General features: G+C 48.8%; 1 non-coding gene across 1 annotated transcript; it reads right to left on the bottom strand.

Moving 5' to 3' along the window:
- Nucleotides 1-7,337: 7,337 nt before the first annotated feature.
- On the bottom strand, nucleotides 7,338-7,420 carry trnal-uaa (transfer RNA leucine (anticodon UAA)). The gene has a single exon. It is a non-coding gene; the product is annotated as a tRNA-Leu (tRNA).
- Between the last annotated feature and the right edge of the window lie 16,380 nt (nucleotides 7,421-23,800).

The following is a 23,800-nucleotide window of genomic DNA, read 5'->3' as shown; positions in this document are numbered from 1 at the left end:
ATAGAACCTCAGCACGTAGTGACACTTGAAGTTTGCAAACTGGGGATCGACACACAGCTTGATGCAGCCGCACACAAAGGTAGCCATAAGGATGAAGGCGACGTTGGGTACATTTCTCCCGCCCTTATCCAGAGGTTTGAACATCGTGTCCCTCCGGACTCGGATCATTTTGGATCCCCAGATGAAGCGGAAAATGGCTCAGGTGATCGCCACAGCGCAGGAATGCGGTATGGGCCAGACCTGCACCACGTACAGCAATGTGAGCGCCTCGCACCTGATGACCAGGTTCTTACCCATAATGGAGAAAGATCGCTGCTCCCACATGCTCAGCTTATGTTGTACCCTGGCTACTCGCTCCTTCCAGGTTTTGGTGCACGTCCCAGCCCTACCAAACCATATTCCCAGCACCTTCAGGTAGTCTGACCTAACGGTGAAGGGGACAAAGGATCGGTCAGCCGAGTTCCCAAAGAACATGGCCTCGCTCTTGCCGTGTTTAACATTGGCTCCCAAGGCCATTTCGAGCTGGTCGCAGATGCTCATCACTTTGCGCACAGACAGTGGATCCGAGCATAAAACGGCGACGTCATCCATGTACAGGGAGGTTTTAACCTGAGTGCCTCCGCTGTCTGGGATTGTCACCCCTCTGATGCTCGCATTCTTCCTAATAGACTCAGCAAAGGGTTCAATACTGCAAACAAACAAGACAGGGGAGAGAGGACAGCCCTGTCTGACTCCAGATTGGATCGGGAAACTTTCTGATTCCCACCCATTGATTGAGACTGCACTACTGATGTTTGTGTAGAGTAGTTTGATCCAATTGCAGATTCCCTGCCCAAACCCCATTTTGGAATGCACATCCATCATGTAAGTGTGCGATATCCTGTCAAAAGCCTTCTCCTGGTCCAGGCTGATGAGGCAGGTGTCCACCCTCCTGTCCCGTACATAGGTGATCATATCCCTGAGTAGCGCAAAGCTATCAGAGATTGTCCTGCCTGGTTTAGTATAGGTCTGATCAGGGTGAATCACCAACTCCAGAGCAGACTTGAATCGACTGGCTATGTCTTTTGACAGAATCTTGTAGTCAGCATTAAGCAGAAATTGGGCCACCAATTTCTGATTTCTGTCCTCTCCCCCTTCTGCTTGTCAATGAGGGTGATGATGCCATTCCTCATGGATTCTAACATGCTGCCAGCCTGGAGCATACTCTTGTTTACTGGCAGACATGTTGATTCTTTCCTCAAATCAGTGCACAATAAAAGAGACTGATTCTGTCAGGCTCCTTTTTATACAGGCCACCTGGACCTGGCTGAGAAAGGCAGAGTGAGAGCAGGGAGGGGAAGAGACAGGAGTGAAGATTAAACAGAGAGCTCGATGGAGGAGACACCCAGAGTGACAGACAGAGAGAGAATGGCCCCTCATCTTTCAGCTCCGCCTCCAGTTTCCCCCGGGCTGCCAATTTCAAACCCTTTATTAACAGCAGAACCGAAACCCAGCTCTCCACACAAACCCTTCCAGACTCGGCCTTCATAGTCAAGGCTTTCCAGAAAGCCGGAGCTTTTAAATATGGTCCCGATGCAATTAACACTCAGTAATATTCCCACCAAAACATAGTCCATTCTATACTAAGAAACCTCCTCAGTAACATCACCATTTCCACACACATCAACTTCCAGCAGTTTACAGCACCTTACTGCAGCTGTTTGGGGAATCTCCTGTGTTAAGATTGGAGTTGGAAAGCGGCCTTTACCCGGCAGTGTTATTGTCTCACACTGAATCTGCCAGACATCCTGTTCTCTTTATTGTGAGAGACACAGCACGGATTTACGAAATGTTGATTTGAAATGATCTCTATTGAGAACGAGCCCGGCCGTGGGACAGGTATTCCAGTGCAAAGAGCTGTCCATGACCGAGTGTTGCGGACTGGCACATTGCAACGTCCAAGACTATGTGCTGTGGGACGGCATTAAAGCTTGGGGAAGCCACCATGGAGACTCAATGGGGAAAGGCTGCAGTCGAAGGCCCTAGTAGGCCACAGTACAGTGAGGGGCTGGAACCCGTGCAAAACCCCTCGGGCTGTTTGCACCAGAGAATGTTTGATGTGTAATGTAAATACTGTAAATATAACCTGTGCAGGCAGGGATAGTGAGATACATCATGTACATTATTGAAGGAAACTGATCTGTATTGTACCTTATGTAATATTAAATTTGAACTGCTTTGCAATGTAATTGCACAAATTATATGAATAAAATACATATTGTGCAAAAGAAAGCAGCTTTCCTGTCAACACACACCTTGTCTCAGGGCACAACCTTCCTGTGATCTTGTCATACCCAACTTCGCCCTATATCTTCTGACACACACACTTTACAGTCTGTCATTTCCAAAAACAAGCATTCTAAAATCAAAAGACCTTTTGTTTATTTCTCCTTTCTTTTCATTTCTCCTCTATTCTTCTCAATCACTCCCTTCAACAGTCCTATTCAGATCAAGGTGGAATGTGAATCGTGTCACAACTCACCTGACACTATTATTACCCTTCTTTTCTCTTGTCTCATTCAATGGGAAAGTTTTATTCACCAGTCTGTTGCTGTTTTACACTCTTGCCATACCATCTGGTATTGCATCCATCTGAATTCTGTGCTTTCATGGCCTTATATTTCTTTTCCACTTCTGGGTGATTTGTTTTCTTCAGTTTCATTCAACCAGGCTGGACCACAGGGAAGTTTAGAACCTTTGCCTTGGACGGGTCCACGTTGATCCATTGCATTCAGAATCACCTCCTTGAAATAACTCCATAGTACAACTACAGTAACCACACAGCATCTGCTTCAAACACTCCTCCACATTTTATCTGTTCTGACCGTCAACACCTCCAGCTCTTTTGTTTAAGTGGAACCCATCAGGTGTGTATAGGCTCCTTCTATTCTGAAAGCTGTAGCACTGGTTCAGGGAATTCAGCCCTGTTTCTCTACTCGAAAGGATCAGCCATGCTTGATCTGCCTCGTATTTTGCTTTTATTGCAACGTTACAAGACCTCCAATCCTCTGGCACCACACCTGTATCCAGTGAGGGATTGGAAAATGATGGTCAGACCTTCCACTATTTCTTCCCTGGCTTCTTTCAACATCCTGTGGTACATTTCATCTGGTCCTGGTGATTTTTCCACATTCAAGGATGCTCATCCCATTTATACTTCCTCTCTCCTTAAGTTATCACGTCCAATACTTCACACTCCTCCTGCTTCATAACAATATCTGCATCACCCTCTCATTCGGGAAAACAGTAAAGTATTCATTCAGGATATTGGCAACATCTTCCACCCCGATACAAAGGTTACATTTTTGATCTTTTATGTGCCCTGCTGTTTGCTTAGTTGCCTCTAACTCTCATGTTTTGTTGCAACATCTTTGGGTCCATTGTTCCTTTGTTTGTTCATGTTCTTTCCTGCTTTCTCTTTGCTTTTCACCGCTGCTCCCAAACGCCTCCAGTGCAGTCAAAACACAAGGTGTCAGACGTAGAATTCGAACCCACGCCTCCAATGGAGACTGCGACCTGAACGCAGCGCCTTAGACCGGTCGGCCATCCTGACTACCTGCGACATGCTATCAATGCTAAGGAAATTATTCATTCTTTGTGAAAGTATTTGTGAGATTGTGGAAATGTCTGGAGGAGGAAAGACCAGCGGGAAAGCTCGAGCCAAGGCCAAGTCTCGCTCCTCCCGGGCTGGACTGCAGTTCCCGGTGGGCCGTGTTCACAGGCTCCTGAGAAAGGGTAACTATGCTGAGCGTGTGGGTGCAGGAGCCCCGGTCTATCTGGCTGCTGTGCTCGAGTATCTGACCGCTGAAATCCTCGAGCTGGCCGGGAACGCAGCCCGGGACAACAAGAAGACCCGCAACAACCTCAGACACCTGCAGCTGGCCGTCCGCAACGACGAGGAGCTCAGCAAGCTGCTGGGAGGAGTGACTATCGCTCAGGGCAGGGTGCTGCCTAATATCCAGGCCGTGCTGCTGCCCAAGAAAACCAGCGCTCAGAGCTCCCAGAAAGAGTAAAGCGGCCAAAATGTCATCAAATAAACCAAAGGCTCATTTCAGAGCCACCCACAGTCTCTGTGAAAGGACTGGTTACTGTCAGGAGGGAGTCAGTGATGGAGTTATTGGAACAGTGGATTGACCTGTTTCACATCTGTCCAGGTGTGTTTTCAGTTCCCTCTCTGGATTTCGCTCTGTTTCTCTGCTCACACATCTCCCCCTCTAGTTAAGTGAAGAAGTGACCTACAGGGTGTCAGAATCAACAATTTAATAAATCCCGCTGCCTTCGATTTTATAAATCCCGAGATTATCCCGGTACATTAACGGGAACTGGTTCGGAGCTGATGAATTAATTTAATAATGGAAGTGTCCGGGTTAATTCTCTGTTTTTCATTTGGACAGTTTGAATTGTGTTTTTTTTTCTCTCTCCGGTGATCTGAGCGCCGCTTCTCAATGAGAATCTGCTCCCGGAACAGAGTAAATGCAGGAAGGAAGAGGCCATTCTCGGGCTGTGTGTTTCTCTCCTAACCTGATCAGTTTAGACCGCACTGTTCCCAGAGGACGGAATCAGTGAGAGTTGTGCACACACAGGAGCTGAGTCCATTGCAGCGCTTTCAGGTGTGCCTTCCCCCCGGCCCTCCCTATTCTGCGGACACAGAGCTGCCTGTTTCCCCCGGCGGCGGGATAGAGTCGGGGATTCTCTCCCCGCAGTGTCAGGGTCTGCAGCCCCGGGGAACTGGCGGTTTCAGTCAGAGTGACCGAGCTGCCTTACATATCCTGTGTACTGATCTCCAATGGATTCAAATATTGGTGAACTCATTGGGTAATGTTTGTAAATAACCCTCATGTGAACGGACCCGGCTCCATTAATGCCTTCCAAATAAAACTGGGATCCATTTCTTTTCCCCAAATGCCAGCTAACGGATCCCAGGAGCGGGGTTGAGATTGTGCTGAGCAGCAATGAGTCTCCGGTAATGCTGCTTTCTAAATTCCAGATCAGCTCTCAGTCCGACAGGCCTTTCGGGAAAGTGATGTGACAAAACAGAAACCATGTGGCCGCCCCTCCAATCTAATGGGTTTGATGATGAACAGAGATGGCAGCTCTTTCCTTTGCTGATTTGGTGGCTCTGAAAAGAGCCCTTGTTACACTTGTTACTGAAGCTGGGTTTTAGGTGCGTTCCCCGCGGATGCGGCGGGCCAGCTGGATGTCTTTGGCCATGATGGACCGGGATCATTCTGGTGAATCTGCTAATTTTCCGGCAGAAGCATCAGTCGCTGTTTGAACTGTTTAAAGTCAGGGATGTATTAGCAGCCAGAAAGTGAAGGGCAGTTCATTGCTCCCTGCAGCATTATCCGCCTCTTTCAGGAGAAAAGATCAGAAACCGCTCGTTTCTGTCAGTCCCCGAGAAGCCTGTGAGAAGCGGTTAGTCGCTAATTTGTTCCTTTTACAGAGTGGAAGCTGATATTTGCCCGTTTTAAATTGCTGAACCGGACCATCCTCCCGCCGCTTACAGTTAACAGATTGACAAATGAAAACGATTCCTAAAATCGCGTCAGGATTTTGTGACGGTAAATAAAGTAAAACAGAACAGAAAATGAGAGGTTTTAAAATTGTTGCCTGAAAATTGAAATTTTCCATCACTTCAATTCCTTCCTGCTCTGGAATTGCCAGGCTTTTTCCAATTGGAAAATCTAAGCCAATGAGAACTTCTATTTACTTATATGTGATTCTCCTATTGGTTAAGAATTGGATTGAGAAGCGGGTGACCAATCAGAGACAGAGTCAAACTGCGGGGATTCCAGGCCCCCAGTAAGTGAGCTGAAACTGCTCAGATTGACAAACCCTGTCAGTAGCTTCACACATTGGACACTTCAAACTGAGTCATTCAAGGGCTGGTGTGAGAAAAGCTTCAGATCCTGTCATTACTCTCTGAATCATTATTCATCTCGAACCAAACAATTAATAAATTTGAAGCAGTGAAGAGACTTTTCACTCTCACTGCAGAATGTGTCATCTGGGGAAATAAGGAACTATTATTTTGGGAGATTCCAGGTACGTTCCTCCCTGAACAAATCCATTCCTAACATTCCCGATCACAGCCTATCCCAGCTCCTGTTTTCACCCGACTCCAGCTGAATTGGAGAAACTCATGTGTTGGGGTTTGAGTTGTGAGGTGGGGTTTCTCCGCCAGTGTTACTGTCTTACAAACTCTCCCCCTGAATTTGTGAACTGAGACTGCACCGAACACATCCCCAGTTAGAGTGAGGGCCGGACATCCCTCTGTTTTATGACAGAGAGTGGGGAAAGGGCTGGGTGGAGGGGAGTCACCAGGGATCCTGGATTTACTCCAAATCATTTCCATGTGGAATCTGCAGGCGGGGCCTGGACAGGGATCATTTGATCAGGGGATCAGCTCTTTCCTGAGAGATGTGGGTGGCTCTGAGAAGAGCCTTTGTGTTCAGATGTTTACAAGTTTCCCGCGCTTTCACTTCTTTCCAGACCCTGCTTTCTGAGACTTCGGTGCTTTCGGCTTGACCTTGCTCTTCCATGTCTGCACTTTCTTCAGCGCCTTTCCGCCCGCCGCACTCTTGCCTTTTTTTACCTTCTTCGCAGGAGACTTTTTCTGAAGCGCTGCTTTCTTCACCGCCTTATTTGGCGTTGCCGCCGCCTTGCTGCTCGTTTTCTTGGCTGTTACTTTCTTTGTTGTCACTTTCTTGTCTGCTGGTTTCTTCACTAAAGATTTCTTGTCTGCTGGTTTCTTCACTGAAGATTTCTTGTCTGCTGGTTTCTTCACTAAAGATTTCTTGGCTGCTGGTTTCTTCACCTTCTTTCCCACTTTTCCCTGGGTTTTCCTTCTTGCTGATTTTGAAGGAGCGGGAGGCGCCCTGTCCCTTGTTCTGCACCAGGGAGCCTTTGTTCACATTCCTCTTGATACTTTGCTTGATCTGGGTCTTGAGCTTCTCCTGAGCGGTGGCAGACCTGCAAGGAATCAACTACCAGCTAGCGTATAAAGCGAGACCAAGGCTCAGGGCCTTCAGTTACCTGGAGGGGAGACGGAGAGGCAGCGAATTCTGTGAGGAACCACAATCCAGGAAGGATGAGAAGGTCATTGTCAGGGTACAGAGGAGATTAAGTTAAAGATTTACCAGTTTATAAGCAAGCGCAGAGCCAAGGAACGGTGCTGGGGCAGATCAAATAATAGGAAGCTGTGATCAGTTGGAAGGCAAGAGTGATTAAATGACAGAAGAGATGATGGTGCAAGGCAAAAGTCAGGGAAATAAAGAGTAACATTTTGTAAGCACAGATACCAGGAGTGGGGTTTGAACCCACATAGACATATGTCGATTGGATCTTAAGTCCAACGCCTTAACCACTCGGCCATCCTGGTACATTAGCCCACCACTGAAAATGAAATTTAATGTGATTCGGGTGCCATCTGGCCTTTTCCAATATAAAGTTATGACTCCTCTCCCATGCTAAATTGGACTCTTCATTATTTATGAACCTCAATCGGATCACCCCTCATTCTAGGTTTCTCTAAGGTGTAGGGTCCCAACTCTTTTAGTCTAACTTGATAACCAAGATGTCTTATACTGGGAATTCGTCGAATGTCTCTCCTCTGTACCCTTTCCAAAGCCTCAATATCACCCATCATGTGAGGAGACCAAGACTGGATACAATATTCCAAGTGAGTCCTGACCAAGGTTTCATAAAAGGACAAATTCGGGACATCTCAGATACTGAAGGAGTCCGTGTCCAGAAGCAGCAAGACCTGGACAACATTCAGACTTGGGCTGCTAAGTGGCAAGTAACATTCACATCACATAAGTACCAGGCAATGACCATCTCCAACAAGAGAGAATGTAACCATCTCCCTTTGACGATCAACAGCATTACCATCGCTGAATCCCCCCACCATCAACATCCTGGGGGTTACCATTGACAAAAGCTTAACTGGACCATTCATATACATACTCTGGCTACAAGAGTAAATCAGATAGTGGGAATTCTGTGATGAGCAACTCAGCTCAAGGCACGTGGTGAAATGCTCATTAGGAGAGCTGGAGAAATGGACTGGTCAGGTGGGCAGAAAAGTGGCAAATGGAACTCAACTTGGAGAAGTGTGAGGTGATGCCTTTGGTGAGGTCAAACACAGCAAAGGAATACACAATTAATGGGTGAATGCTGAGAGGTGTAGAGGAAGTGAGGGACCTTGAAGTGAATGTCCACAAATCCCTGAAAGTAGCAGGACAGGTTGATAAGTTGGTTGAGAAGGCTTATGGAATCCTTTCCTTTATTAGCCGATGTATAGAATATCAGAGCAGGGAGGTTATGCTGGAACTGTATCAATCATTAGTTAGGCCACAACTTGAGTTCTGTGTGCAGTTCTGGTCACCTCATTCCAGAAAGGATGTAATTGCACGAGAGAGGTTACAGAGGAGATTTACGAGGATGTTGCCAGCTCTGGAAAAATGCAGCGATGAGGAAAGATTGGATCAGCTGGGGTTGAATAGAGGAGGCTGAGGGGAGATTTGATTGAAATGTACAAAATTGTGAGGGGTCTGGATAGAATGGATGGGAAGGGTCTATTTACCTTAGTAGGGAGGTCAGTGACTAGGGGGCATAGATTTAAATTGATGTGTTGAACAATTAGAGGGGAGATGAGGAAAGGTTTTTTCACCCAGAGGGCTGTGGGAGTCTGGAACTCACTGCCTGTAAGGGTAGCTGAGGCAGAAACCCTCAACTCATTTAAAAGGTGTCTGGATGTGCACCTCAAGTACCTGAACCTGCAGGGCTACGGTCCAAATGCTGGGCAATGGGATTCAGCTGGGTGGCTCGTTTTTTGGCCTGCCTGTGCTGTAAACTTTCTATGTTCTATAATTCTATGCAGACACAATGGGCCGAATGGCCTCCTTCTGCACTGCAATAATGTTCTGATTTTTGACTCTCCAAAACTTGTCAACCATCTACAGGCACAAACCAGGATGAGTGCAGCACCAACAATACTCTAGAAACCCGACACTGTCCAGGACAAAGCAGCCGCCTTGATTGTCACCCCATTCACCACCTTAAACATTCACTCCCTTCATCACTGACACACAGTGGCAGTAGTGTGTACCATCTACCAGATGCACTGCTGCAACTCACCAAGGCTCCGCAGACAGCACCTTCCAAACCGAAGACCTCCACCACCTTGAAGGACAAGGGCTGCAGATGCATGGAAACACCACCATGTGCAAGCTCCCCTCCAAGTCACACACCATCTGATCTGCAAATATATCGCTGTTCATGCACTGATGCTGGGTCAAAATTCTGGATCTCCCTTCCTAACAGCACTGTGGGTGTACCTACACCACATTGAGTGCAGCAATTCAAGAAGGGAGCTCACCGCCACCTTGTCAAGGACAATTAGGGATGGGTAACAAATTCTGGCCTTGCCAGTGTCGCTCACATCCCATGAAAGAATATGCCTCATTTTATACTCAATTGTCCTCTGAATGCAGCCCAACCCTCTATTTGCTCCAACTATCACTTCACAGCATTGCTGCTGTAACTTTAGAGATCTGTGCACTAGAACATCCAGATCTCTGCTCAAAATTATTTTCTTTCTCCATCTGCTTTAATGTTTTTCCCTGAAGGGTGTATGAATGTTGAGCATTCGCCCTGTCCACATGAATAACACTGCATTTACCCAAATTAAACATCATTTACCAGTCATGAACCCAATCTCCCAACACATTAAGATCAGCCTGAAACAGTCGAGTATCGTCTACAGTCTAAACACTCGCACAGATCTTCAAATCATCTGTCAATTTACAGATGGTGCGCCCTACACCTACATCCAGATCATTAATAAAAATAGTAAAGAGCAACAGTCCCAACACCGATCCCTGTGGGACACCACTGGTAACTGGTCTCCAAACAGATCCAGATCCATCTGTAACTACTTTCTGCCTACGTCTGCCGGTCAGTTCCCAATCCAGATCAATATATTACCACTGATACCACGGCCTTTAATCTTATCGAGAAGCCTCTTGTGTGGAACCTTATCAAAATCTTTTGGCTGAGATCTGCTAATTGAACACAGGCCGGGGATGAGGCCTAGGCCTGTCCTGCTTTGTGTGTGGGTCTCAGGACCACACAAGGTGAGATCAGCTCACTGAGCACAGGCCCATCCTGCTCTATATGGTGCTCAGTACCTCACCAAATGAGAATAACTAACACACCACAGGCCATGGAGCCTCGGCCCATCCTTCCCTGATTGCGGTTCAGTGCTCTGATTCCTCACCCTTTCTGGATTGTGAGGAATAAAGAATGAATGAGAGAGAGGGAATGTGGGAGAAGGGATGATGGAAGAATTTGTCCGTGAAGCTGATTAAAAGTGGCTCAAACGCAAGATAATATTAAGATATCAAGAGCAGAACATTAACATAATCTGAGTTCCGCGATCTGGTCGGGTCCCATTCCCCTGAAGTGAGGAATGAACGGGTGGGGAAATTCCGCCTGGAGTTATATTTGTCTCCAATGAAGATGAGTTCACAGTGAGGCTGGAATAGCTCATTTGGGAGAACACTAGATTGAAGAACCAGGATACAATCCCTGGTTTCATCAGTTTTAATTTGGTGTCTCCTTCATTTTAATTAGAGAGAATCAGAGGGGAGATTTTCCACTCTTGACCCCATGGGCTGAATTTTAAACTAACGGTGCGGCTCTCGGCAGAGGCACCGGAAGTGGGTGTCGTCACCACACGAGTGAAATGTGGCCGACCGACCCCGATCACGGAGCAGCCGACCAATTAATGAAGGGGAGGCGTGGGGCCCATGTAAACAAGGACCAGAGGTAGGGAACGAGGCACCGATGGCACCGACATCTGGCACAACGGCAGGTGCTGGCACCATATTGAAAGGGCTGCCAGACCTGCATTCACTGCTGCCTGGTTTAAAGGAGTGTCTTCCTGAGAGCCCTCTGCTGCCCCAGGTCCCGTTCTGCTTCCTCTGCTGCCCCAGGACCCATTCTGCTGCCTCTGCTGTCCCAGAACCCGTTCTGCTGCCTCTGCTGTCCCAGAACCCGTTCTGCTGCCTCTGCTGCCCCAGGTCCCGTTCTGCTGTCCCAGGACCCGTTCTGCTGCCCCAAGACCCGTTCTGCTGCCTCTGATGCCCCAGGACCCGTTCTGCTGCCTCTGCTGCTCCAGGACCCGTTCTGCTGCATCTGCTGCCCTGGGATCCGTTCTGCTGCCCCAAGACCCGTTCTGCTGCCTCTGATGCCCCAGGACCCGTTCTGCTCCCTCTGCTGCTCCAGGACCCATTCTGCTGCCCCAGGACCCGTTCTGCTGCCTCTGATGCCCCAGGACCCGTTCTGCCGCCCCAGGACCCGTTCTGCTGCCTCTGCTGCTCCAGGACCCGTTCTGCTGCCCCAGGACCCGTTCTGCTGCCTCTGCTGCCCCAGGACCCGTTCTGCTGCATCTGCTGCCCTAGGATCCGTTCTGCTGCCCCAAGACCCGTTCTGCTGCCTCTGATGCCCCAGGACCCGTTCTGCTGCCCCAGGACCCGTTCTGCTGCCTCTGCTGCTCCAGGACCCATTCTGCTGCCCCAGGACCCGTTCTGCTGCCTCTGATGCCCCAGGACCCGTTCTGCCGCCCCAGGACCCGTTCTCCTGCCTCTGCTGCTCCAGGACCCGTTCTGCTGCCCCAGGACCCGTTCTGCTGCCTCTGCTGCCCCAGGACCCGTTCTGCTGCCTCTGATGCCGCAGGACCCGTTCTGCTGCCCCAGGACCCGTTCTGCTGCCTCTGCTGCTCCAGGACCCGTTCTGCTGCCCCAGGACCCGTTCTGCTGCCTCTGCTGCCCCAGGACCCGTTCTGCTGCCTCTGCTGCTCCAGGACTCATTCTGCTGCATCTGCTGCCACAGAACCTGTTCTGCTGCCTCCGCTGCCCCAGGACCTGTTCTGCTGCATCTGCTGCCCCAAGACCAGTTCTGCTGCCTCCGCTGCCCCAGGACCTGTTCTGCTGCCTCTGCTGCCCCAGGACCCGTTCTGCTGCCTCTGCTGCTCCAGGACTCATTCTGCTGCATCTGCTGCCACAGAACCTGTTCTGCTGCCTCCGCTGCCCCAGGGCCTGTTCTGCTGCATCTGCTGCCCCAGGACCTGTTCTGCTGCCTCTGCTGCCCCAGGACCCGTTCTGCTGCATCTGCTGCCCCAGGACCCGTTCTGCTGCATCTGCTGCCCCAAGACCAGTTCTGCTGCCTCCGCTGCCCCAGGACCTGTTCTGCTGCATCTGCTGCCCCAGGACCTGTTCTGCTGCCTCTGCTGCCCCAGACCAGTTCTGCTGCATCTGCTGCCCCAGGACCTGTTCAGCTGCCTCCGTTGCCCCAGGACCTGTTCTGCTGCCTCTGCTGCCCCAGGACCTGTTCTGCTGCCTCTGCTGCCCCAGGACCTGTTCTGCTGCATCTGCTGCCCCAGGACCTTTTCTGCTGCATCTGCTGCCCCAGGACCTGTTCTGCTGCCTCCGTTGCCCCAGGACCTGTTCTGCTGCCTCTGCTGCCCCAGGACCAGTTCTGCTGCCTCCGTTGCCCCAGGACCTGTTCTGCTGCCTCTGCTGCCCCAGGACCAGTTCTGCTGCATCTGCTGCCCCAGGACCTGTTCTGCTGCCTCTGCTGCCCCAGGACCTGTTCTGATGCATCTGCTGCCCCAGGACCTGTTCTGCTGCCTCCGTTGCCCCAGGACCTGTTCTGCTGCCTCTGCTGCCCCAGGACCTGTTCTGCTGCCTCTGCTGCCCAGGACCCGTTCTGCTGTCACTGATGCCCCAGGACCCGTTCTGCTGTCACTGATGCCCCAGGACCCGTTCTGCTGTCTCTGCTGCCTGATAGGTAAGGGGCTGAATGCGAGCCTGCAGTGACCATGGTCCAATGGTTTGGCGATGCCTTCCTGCAGGTTTGCCTCCAGGTGACAACAGATAGGTGGAAGATCCTCTTCCCCAGGGATGGGAGGTGGTCACCTGTCCACCTGACCAAGCAAAGCTGCTTTGAGATAGTAGGTGAAGTCAGCAGCCGTGGGGTCACCCCCAAGACATGGATCCAGTGCACGAAGTGGGTCAATGACCGGATCCGGGCTGCTCAGGCGCAAACTCAAAACACTTTGGACTCTTTGGACATTGCGCATGGCAGAGTGAGAGGGAGTGTTTGGTGGAAAGGGAGTGACCACCCAGTCATGTGTATTGGGGAAGTACAGCAAGACATGCTGCCTGAGGCTTGGCTGCATCTCGGTGGGAGGTGCACATCAGTCATTGTATAAACTCACACAGTCCCTCGAGAGGGGCCACATGCAGGAGGAATCTGTGTGTCCACATCATGGACTGCTGGACTATCACCATCAGAGATATTGGGTTTGTCCCCGCTGGGAGACTAACTTTGTTGATCATAGTGGCTGCAGGAGAAGTCAGGCCACAATCGGAAAGAGCATGTCAAGACTGGCAGTGGATGCCTTATCTCCATGTCCTCATCCCGATGGAGGAGGAGGCCATGGAACAGGCCGGGCAGCAAAGCAGCTGCTCCATAGCTGATGGAGAGACAGGGACACCTACCTAAGAGAGTGAGTGAACATCTCCTGGGGCACAAGGGAGCATCCGCTGCAAAGGAGCCATACTGCTCATCTGTTCACCACTGCATCAATGGAGCTGCACAGTAGGGGTGGTTGGAATGTCACGATGGGCAGACCCTAACCCTTCAATGTCCCTGTTTTCACATGCAGGCTAGGATGAACGACAAGAGCGAAGAGCTGGAGAGACTGTGGGACAGCCAGACACCTCTGAGGAGGAGGAGGGAGCCTCAGAGGGTGCACCATCACCTCATTCCCCTGCACCCTCCACCAGCACAGAAACCCTCACTCGGTGCGTATCCACTTGCTGTTAGATTTGGGCACACAAGCTGGTGAGCACGTCACAGACAGGCCCGGGCAGCTGACGGAGGCTGTGACAGCCGAGGCCACTGGCAGTTGGAAGTCTGTGGGAGGCCAGGCCCATGCTGAGTCCCAGGCTGATGACGTGCCTCTGGTGTCACCAGCAACACGGGAAATACTGCAGCTGCAGCAAGAGGTCAGGCAACATCTGGCAGAGTTGCCAGAGGTTATGTGTACCCAAGTTCGGATGATGGAGGAGTCCATCCAGGCCTTGCATGCTGCACTGTCTCTGATGGGGGGGTGTCTGGCTTCCTTCCTTGAGAGATTGGTGACTCTGATGGAGAGCCAGATCCAGCCGACCAATCAGTGGCTGCCGGAGATGCGCGCAGACCTGCACTCCAACGCTTTGTCCATGAGATCCATCCAGCGGTGACAAGGTGAGAGGGGGGACGAGGCACCTGAACTCTTCACCAGGTCCACATCCCTCTCAGGTCAGCAGCGAGGTACAAGTGTGCCTTATAAGGGGGAGGAGCAGCTGGCTGCTACATCTGGGGTCTCCTCTCAGGGTGCTCCTGGTGTGGACAGTAGCTCCAAAGCCCCTCTGCCAGTGACACAAGTGATGCCAGTGCCTGCCTCCATCATCCTTGATGACAGAGGGGGGTCCCTGTACCTGTGCAGGAGGCCCTCAGTGTGCCGGGGCCCTCCAGGCCTCAGGCAGTAAGAGGACGGCCACCAATGTCATCCCAAGCCATGGGGCAGCAAGGTCAGCAGCCTGTCTCCATCTCAGCTGACAGAGCAGGGGGAGCACCACGTAGGAGCACCCGGAAAAGATTTAAGAAGAGCACATAGATTCACTGAGGGGTTCACGGGTGAATGTACATTCCAGATGGATAGGGTTGTGTTTGGTGTCACACGGCATAAAGAAATGATGTTCTCTCACTATGTCTCCTTCTTATTGTTGATACCCTTTGGGACTTCATTTAAACCCTTCCTCCCAAGGGGCTGGAAGTGAGGGACCAAGCCCTGAGTTTACAAAGCTTCGGCCTTGTCACTGTGCGATGTGTACCTGGACGCTGCAGAACAGAAGGAAGGAGGTGACAACAGGGCTGCTTAAAGCTAAGACTTTATTGCTGTGGTTCCAGAAGGTGGTAAGGCTCAAAGGAAACTTGAATGTATAAGGGTGTCTCATGTCTCCCTTGTGTGTATCTCATGGCCCCTTTCCTACTGTGCCTGAGGTTCTTCATCTGGCACTGCTTGGGCAGCATCCTCCTCCACATCCCCATCATCAGAGGAGACATCACACTCCACGATATCCTCACTAGTCAACACCTCACCTCTCTGTAATGCCAGATTGTGCTGTGCACAGCAAACCACCACGATATGCGAGACCTTCGCAGGGACATACTGAAGGGCTCCACTGGATCGATCCAGGCACCTGAATCTCATCTTCAGGAGACCAATGGCCTCCTTGACGGTCGCTCGGGTTGACCCGCAGCAGGTGTTGTACCTCTCCTCTGCATCCGTGCGTGGGTTCCTCACAGACGTCAGTAGTCATGTCCTCAGTGGGTAGCCCTTGTCTCCAAGGATCCATCTCTGAAAGCGGATGGGGCCGCGAAAAGGTTCTGGCACCTGGGAGTGCCTTGGTATGCAGGCGTTGTGGCTGCTTCCCGGGATTTGTGCACACACCTGTGGGATCCATTTGCAGTGGTCGCAGACCAATTGCACACTGAGCAAGTGGAAGCCCTTCCTGTTGAAGGCTGCTGGCTGGTCTGCAGGAGCCTTGATGGTCACATGGGTGCAGTCAATGACACCCTACACCTGGTGGAATCCAGCGATGGCCCCGAATCCTATCGCTCTCTCAGCTTGACTGTTTGGATCAATGTGCACATAGTCACCGGCCCTCCTGAACAGGACATTGGTGACCTCCTTGATGCACTGATTCACTACAGACTGTGAGATTCCACACATATCTCCAGTGGATCCCCGCAATGATCTGGTGGTGAAGAAGTTCAGTGGCACGGTGACCTTCAGTGACACTGGCATCAGGTGCCCACCAAGTCGCATGGGGCACAGCTGCATCATGGCAGAGAGATCAGTGACGACCTCCGTGGAGAGGTGCAGTCTGCGGAGAGACTGTCACTCGGACATCTGCAGGTAGTTGAACCTCGGCTGAGGTGTTCCTCTGCCTCCTTCTCCAGCCTCCTGTTCGAGGCTGGATTTCCTGTGGGCCCCCAAGCTGCTGTGGTGCCCCTGCTGGTGCCTGCGCCTCCCTCCCTTCCTCTCTACTCCTCCTCCTCCTCCTCAATGGGAGCCTCGAATCCAATGAGAGCCTCGAATGAGGCCCATGACAGGTTGCCCCTCCCTGAGTGCAAGGCCTTCACAGTAAACAACACCCAGCCACATTTACCTCACTTGTCACCCTCAATGAAGTGGCACTGCACCAATGGCACCCTGGTGTTGTTCCCTCTGCAGAGCTGGCACATTGGCCCCCACTCCTGACAGTGTTTCCCGATGCCCTTTCCCCCTCCACCCTTGCTGCCAAGTTTTGCTGCCTCACCCGATAGCTTCCCAGTGAAGACAACACTCAGCTCCCACCTCCCAGTCACCTCCTTTAACCAGGCGAGGCTCTGAAGCCCCGTGGTTCCCGTGTGCTATTAGTTCAATTGGATCCAGTGAATAAAATTGCTGACAATTGGACTCATAAATACTTTAAATGCCTTCTTGCCGAGTGGATGTGCGAAGTCTGCCCTCCATGTCAGCCGCCGACAGAAAAATCCGGTCCAACGTCTTCCATCCCTATTTTATACACCCCCCTCCCCCTCCCCGGCCTCCATTCCCGTCTCCAACGGTCCCTTAAAATTCTGGCGCATGTCTCTAAGACTAATGGGAGTGAAACCAGATCTGCTCCTTAGACTGAACAGGGAGAGCTGCTCTCTCTGTGTTTAAAGTGAATGAATCTGCTCTTTACCTTGTCTTACTGGAACGTTCACTGTCTGGAGATGTCTGTTTGAAAATGTTTTCCTGTTATATTAATGGAGCAGAGGAGCAGATGTGAGGTACTGTTGAACAGAGAGGTTTGGAAGTGGGTGAAGGGGTGGAGTGACGGTGTGAGTGAGAGGCGCAGTGAGTTGGCCATTCTCAATAGAGTGTCAGGAATGAAGGTCAGAGGAACAGACCAGGCAGGAAACACAGAAAGAGCGAGGAGAAGCTGGTGTGAAAAACAGAGATTAAACAACAGGCTTGTTCATTTGGTTTGGGTCTGGTGTTTAGAATACCCGGAATCTGGGTTCACTTCCCTTCCAACTCAGCGAATTGTATCAACATTATGTTCATAAAACCATAGAATGATACCCAAAGAAGGAGACCATTTGGTCCATTGTGTCAGTGCTGTCTCCTGTAATCTGTACATTTTTCCTTCCAGTATTTATCCCTATCACTTTTCAAAGTTACTACTGAATCTGCTTTCAAGTCCTGATCAGACAGTGCATTCCAGATCACAACGCATCACTGTATAAAAAATCATTCCTCATTTCGCCTCTGGTCTTTTCTCAATCACCTGATAAATACATCCTCTGGTTACTGACCCTTTTGCCACTGGAAACAATTTCTCCTTATTTAACTTATTGAAAACCTTCTTGAAGATGTCACATACTAGACTGCCAGTAAAACTGAAGCCCATGGAATAAAAGGGACAATGACAGCATGCATATGAAGTTTGCAGACTGATAGGAACATAGGAGCAGGAGTAGGCCATTCAGCCCATCGAGTCCACCCTGCCATTCAATATGATGATGACTGATCGTCCACTTCAATGCCTTTTTCCCACACTATCTCCATCTCCCCTATGTCATTTGTATTTAGAAATCTGTCAATCTCTGCTTTAAACATACTCAATGACTGAACTTCCACAGCCCTCTGAGGTAGAGAATTCCAAAGATTCACAACCCACTGAGTAAAGAAATTTCTCCTCATCGCTGTCCTAAGTGGCTTTCCACTTACGTTGAAATTGTGTCCCCTGGTTCTAGACTCCTCAACCGGGGGAAACATCTTAGCTTCATCTACCTGTCTATCCCTTTAAATATTTTGTAAGTTTCAATGAGATCACCTCTCATTCTTCAAAACTCTAGAGAATACAGGCCCAGTTTCCCCAATCTCTCTTCATTTGACAGTCCCGCCATCCCGGGAACAAGTCTGGTGAACCTTCGTTGCAGTCCCTCGATGGCAATGATATCCTTCCTAATGTAAGGGGAACAAAACTTCACACAGTATTCCAAAGTGCAGTCCAACCAAGGTTATATACAATTGAAGCAAGACTTCACTACTCCTATACTCAAATCCTCTTGCGATAGGGGCGAACATATCATTCGTCTTCTGAATTGCTTGCTGCACCTGCATGTTAGCTTTCAGTCACTTATTGACAAGGACACCCAGGCCCCTTTGTACATTCACACTCTTACCATTTAACAAATAATCTGCACATCTGTTTCTCCTGCCAAAGTGGATAACCTCACATTTTTACACATTATATTTCATGTGCCACTTTCTTGTCCACTCACTAAGTCTGTCCAAATTCCCTTGAAGCCGCTTTGCATTTTCCTCACAACACACATTCCCACCTAGTTTTGTGTCATCTGCAAACTTTGAAAGACTACATTTGGTCCCCACATCCAAATCATGTGAACAGCTGGGTCACAGTGTGGTGGTGAACAGTTGTATTTCTGTCTGGAGCAAGGTTTACAGTGGGTTCCCCATGGTTCCTCATAACAGCAGTTATGTGCAGAGACTTGAAAAGCTGGGATTGTTCTCCTTGGAGCAGAGCAAGTTCAGAACAACTTTGACAGAGTTAGAATCAAGGAATCAAATGGTTACAATACAGAAGGAGACCATTCAGTCCATCATGTCCATGACAGCTCTTTGCAAGAGCAGATCAGCGAATTCCACTCCTCTGCCCTTTCATTGTAGCCCTGCAAATTTTCTCTATTCAGGTGATTATCCAATTCCCTTTTGAAAGCCACGATTGAATCTGCCTCCAGCACACTCTCAGGCAGTGTATTCCAGATCCGAACCACTCACTCTGTCCCACACCCCTGGTACCATTGCAGAACATCTTTTCTGTTCATTTCATCCCTCATAAATAATTGAAATGAAATGTTTATTAGGAAATGCACAACATAAAAAGGAGAGAGAAATAAATGCTGAGTAAAATAGAAGTCAATGTTTGGAAGGTAAAAAGAGCAAAAGATGTAACTTTTATTCTGGATGAATGAGAGGAATATATCACACTTTGGGGATTTTGTAAGAGGATTTACTGATAAACCTGGGATTTGAAAGGAAGCTGGTTCATGGTTTACAGAACAAATTCAGCCCCTGGGGTGGAGCCAACAGCTGCACCGTCCAATAACAGACAGGCCGGGGACACTGTCTCAGGCCTAGTGAGCTCAGTCGATGAAAGCATGAAACTCTGAATCTCAAGTTTTTGAGTTTGAGCCCACTGTGGGTGTTTTCTATTTCCTTTTTAGGCTGATTTTACAGGCGTTATCCAGCTCTGAATTCCTCGGCAGGGAGTTCAAGGAGTGTTTGAAATGAGATTCAACAGCAGTATGAGAAAGTCTCTCCTTGATTCAGGACTCTTACCTCTCTGCAGGATCTCACTGCTGAAGACTGAACTTTATCTCATTTCATTCTCAGCTCAGGGTCAGTGTGGTTCACTGGGACTTCTGGCTGTCTCCCACTTCACAATCCATCAGTGCTGAGAAATCAATGGGGAATATTAATCACATGTTGTAATGTTTTATAAATACTTGAATGTATTTCACACTGTGTCTAACAGTGTGAATCTCCCCTGGTATATCAGCTCACCAAAACTTCAACAGAACATTCACATCATGTGAGCTCTGAGATCTGTTCAGATCCCTTTCCCAAGACCTGGAAAGTGGGTTTGGGCTGGATCACTCTTTTTCAGCTGGCACAGACACGATTGCTAAATGGTCTCATTCTGTGCCATAAATTTTCTCCATTTTCTATGTTCTATGAAGTGAGGTGTGATTGGGAGGGGCAATTCCACCAGGGTTATATTTTCTACCAAAACAATGACACAAGGGATACTTCACATTTTTATTCATTCATTCATGCGATGTGGGCATCGCTGGCTCGGCCAGCATTTATTGCCCATCCCTAGTTGCCCATGAAAAGGTGGTGGTGAACTGCCTTCTTGAACCGCTGCAGTCCATCTGGGGTAGGTACACCCACAGTGCTGTGAGGAAGGGAGTTCCAGGATTTTGACCCAGCGACAGTGAAGGAACGGCGATATAGTTCCAAGTCAGGATGGTGTGTGGCTTGGAGGGGAACTTGCAGGTGGTGGTATCCCCTGCATTTGCTGCCCTTGCCCTTCTCGGTGGTAAAGGTCGCTGGGTTTGGAAGGTGCTGTCTAAGGAGTCTTGGTGCATTGCTGCAGTGCATCTTGTAGACGGTACACACTGCTGCCACTGTGTGCCAATGGTGGAGGGAGTGAATGTTTGTAGATGGGGTGCCAATCATGTGGGCTGCTTTGTCCTGGACGGTGTTGAGATTCTTGAGTTGGAATTGCACCCATCCAGGCAAGTGGAGAGTATTCCATCACACTCTTGACTTGTGCCTTGTGGATGGTGGACAGGCTTTGGGGAGTCAGGAGTCATGGTTGAGTGAGAGGAATATATCACACTTTGGGGCTTTTGTAAGAGGATTTATTGTTAAATCTGGGATTTGAGAGGAAGCTGCTTCATGGTTTACAGAACAAATTCAGCCCCTGGGGTGGAGCCAACAGCTGCACTGTAATTACTCGCCTCAGGATTCCAAGCCTCTGACCTGCTCTTGTAGTCACGTTATTTGTATGGCGACCCATGGTAACCTCCATGATGTTGATAGTGGGGGATTCAGTGATTGTAATGCTATTGAATGTCAAGGGGAGATAGTTAGATTCTCTCTTGTTGCAGATGGTCATTGCCTGGCACTTGTGTGGTGCGAATGTTACTTGCCACTTATCATCCCAAGCCTGTGAGACTGAAATAGCTCAGTTGGGAGTGTGTGAGACTGAAGATCCCTGGTTCAATCTGGGGTTTTGGCAGTTCTCCTTTATTCTGCATCGCCCTTTGGTTTTGACTCTTGAGCTGCACAAATTACACTGAAATTATTTCCCCAACTCTGAAGGTTGGATTGGAATAGAGAGATATCAAGGATGGGAAATATTTACATTGTCTGCTTTAGCTTATTCTCTATCTCCTTGTGTCCTTTTCCCCAGTTTTTGAATCTTTCGGGGTCGGGTGAACATTTGATTTGCTGCATTTGTCCCAAACTGAAGCCTTTTCCACATCTCTGGGCGGTCAGACTCACTCTGTCTGTTTTTGCTGCTCGTGACCATTAACGAGAACAGGCCACGAGTTCAATGTTTATCAGCAAACGGAAGATAACTGGAAAGAATTCTGTGTTACTCCAGACCAGTGACAAAGATGCAATGGATGTTATTCAAAATAAATTCCCTCTGACATTTTATGTAAACTTGTTTGCATCTAAAAGTTGGATTTTAAGTGTTACAAAAATGTGTCAAATTAATGACTGACCATGTGACAGCACACATGGGGATCAAATCCACAACCTTGTTGTTATCAACACTGCGTCCTAACCAACTGAACTAAGCGGCCTATAGACAGAGCCAGGTATGGGTTTGAGCCGCACGCTGGGCGGTTTGTGTTTTATTTCTCACACTGGGTGACAGAGCGATTGTACAAACAATGGACACATCACATCCCTGAAACATTGTTCTGATATAAAACAGTGTGAAATAAGAACTGAGCATGGAAATGGAACGGTACCAGAAATCAGGACTTTAATCTATTGAAGTTGATCTTGAAATTCAACCATTCACTGAACATTCCAATCGATCGAACTCTCTTCTGATATAAAATCCAGGAACTTGAGCTGCTGTAAAACATAACTGAGACTGACGTGATCTGAATACACAATCTTCTGATTTGTAGTCAGACGCGCTACCATTATGCCACTAGCTCACAAATAAAATAAAGTGTTTCATTCCTGACAGATTTACTTCTTGTTTAGATTCAGTGATTGAAATTAATTCAATCCTCATCTGATCTCCACTCTGTGAAGGCCTGCTACCCGACCTGAACCCGACGAGACCCGCGACCTGTGTCGGGTCCGGGTCATGTCGGGTCGCTCTTCCGGGTCTGGCTTTCGGGCTCAGGTCAGGTCGGGCCAGGTTCGGGTCGGGCTGGGTCCAGTTCGGGCTGTGTCCGGGTCGGACACAGACAGGAAGTATTACATTTTGCTCTTCTGGGAAGTTGAGTTTAGTAAGTGTCAAAAGTTGAAAAGCCAACCTGAGCTGGGAGTCCGGGACATCAAGGAGGGAAACTCTGAGTCTGCTCAGTGAGCAAGTGAGCATCTCAATGATGTCATTGCGCTCATGCTGCAGCTTCCTGTAGATTCGGAATCGGGAGGTAGGTAAAGTGAACATTCCGGTGGTCGGGTAAGGTTCGGGTCGGTTTGGGCGTGGGAATAAATGGAGATACTCGGGCCGGGTCGGGCTCGAGTCCAATGTGGTTCTGTCAGGTTCGGGTCGGGTTTTTTTTCCTGACCTGAGCAGGCCTTTACCGCTCTGTCAGTGCCTTATTTAAGCTATTACTTGGAGTTCTGTTTTACAGGGTCTCGGCTGTTTAAGTGTTTCCCAGACACACTACTCTGATTAATCAGACATTTTGCTGCTAACTGCTGCTGCTACAATTGAAATGTAAAAAAGAATTTCCAGTGACCTGCAACCAATGGACAAATACATTTCAGAAAGATAAAGCTCATTCACCAATCCACAAATGTGTCTTTCTGCTTCTATTTATAAACAACTCCTTCTCTCCACTATGAGAACTATACAATCACTACAGTTATTTGAAAGTTAGTATAAGATGTTCCAGTTCATCAATTTTAAAACTGCAGCAGGTATTTTCCAGAAAACTTCTCTGTTGGAACCTCAGTCCCATTTAGATTGAAAGTGGACAATTAATGTATTCACTTGTTCATTGTGGACAGGTGTCTGACTTGGAATAAATCTCATTAACTTTCAATGAGGTGGCAGTATTTCTGTGCTCCCATTTTACACAGTCTGTCCTGTTCATGCACCATGTTTTTATTCTCCTCTCCCATTCTCCACAGGATACAGATTACAAGCATCATCAATCTAGCTGTTGAAAAGCATTGGAAGAATCTGGTCACACAGGTATTGAAACATTCATTATCTGCCATTTTACAAGTTGGTTGCTTTAAACACAATACAATGTGCAATCATCTTGAAAAGACATTCTCTTCAATATCCAATACAAATTGAATTACAAACCTGACAGACAAACACAGGAGAACAAGTGACTAGTGAACACAAACCTCATGGTGCTCATTTTCAGATTTATTGCAGTCACTTACAAAACAAGTGAAAGAATATTACAGTGAAATGATTTGGAAAGTAGGTGTGACTTTTGTTGGTGCCTTTCTTTGCTCTGTTGGTGAAACTTTCTTGCACCTGACTCCTGTTCATGTCTCTGTTTCCTCTATTGAATGAGGAAGGAGGTATTTGATCAGAAATCAACTGGATTGTGTACCTTTGAGAGGGGATTTCAGCACCGTCAGGGCTGGAAACAGGAGTGAGTGAAAGACAATGTGTGGAGTTTGATTTTGTACAGAGGGAGAGCAAATCTAACAGGACTGTGAGATATTGGCTTCTTTGTAAAGACTCGAGTAAGATTGAAATGACTTTTAAAAACTACATCTTATCCTTTAAAATCCTGCTTACATGTCGATGACATTGGAAGATGGCTTCAGAATAACTTATACTATCTTTCTAAC

This window comes from Heterodontus francisci, unplaced genomic scaffold (assembly GCF_036365525.1).
Source record: "Heterodontus francisci isolate sHetFra1 unplaced genomic scaffold, sHetFra1.hap1 HAP1_SCAFFOLD_61, whole genome shotgun sequence".
In the NCBI taxonomy this organism is placed as follows: domain Eukaryota; kingdom Metazoa; phylum Chordata; class Chondrichthyes; order Heterodontiformes; family Heterodontidae; genus Heterodontus; species Heterodontus francisci.
Note: the sequence above shows the minus strand (reverse complement) of the source record. Positions and strands in the feature narration are given on the sequence as shown.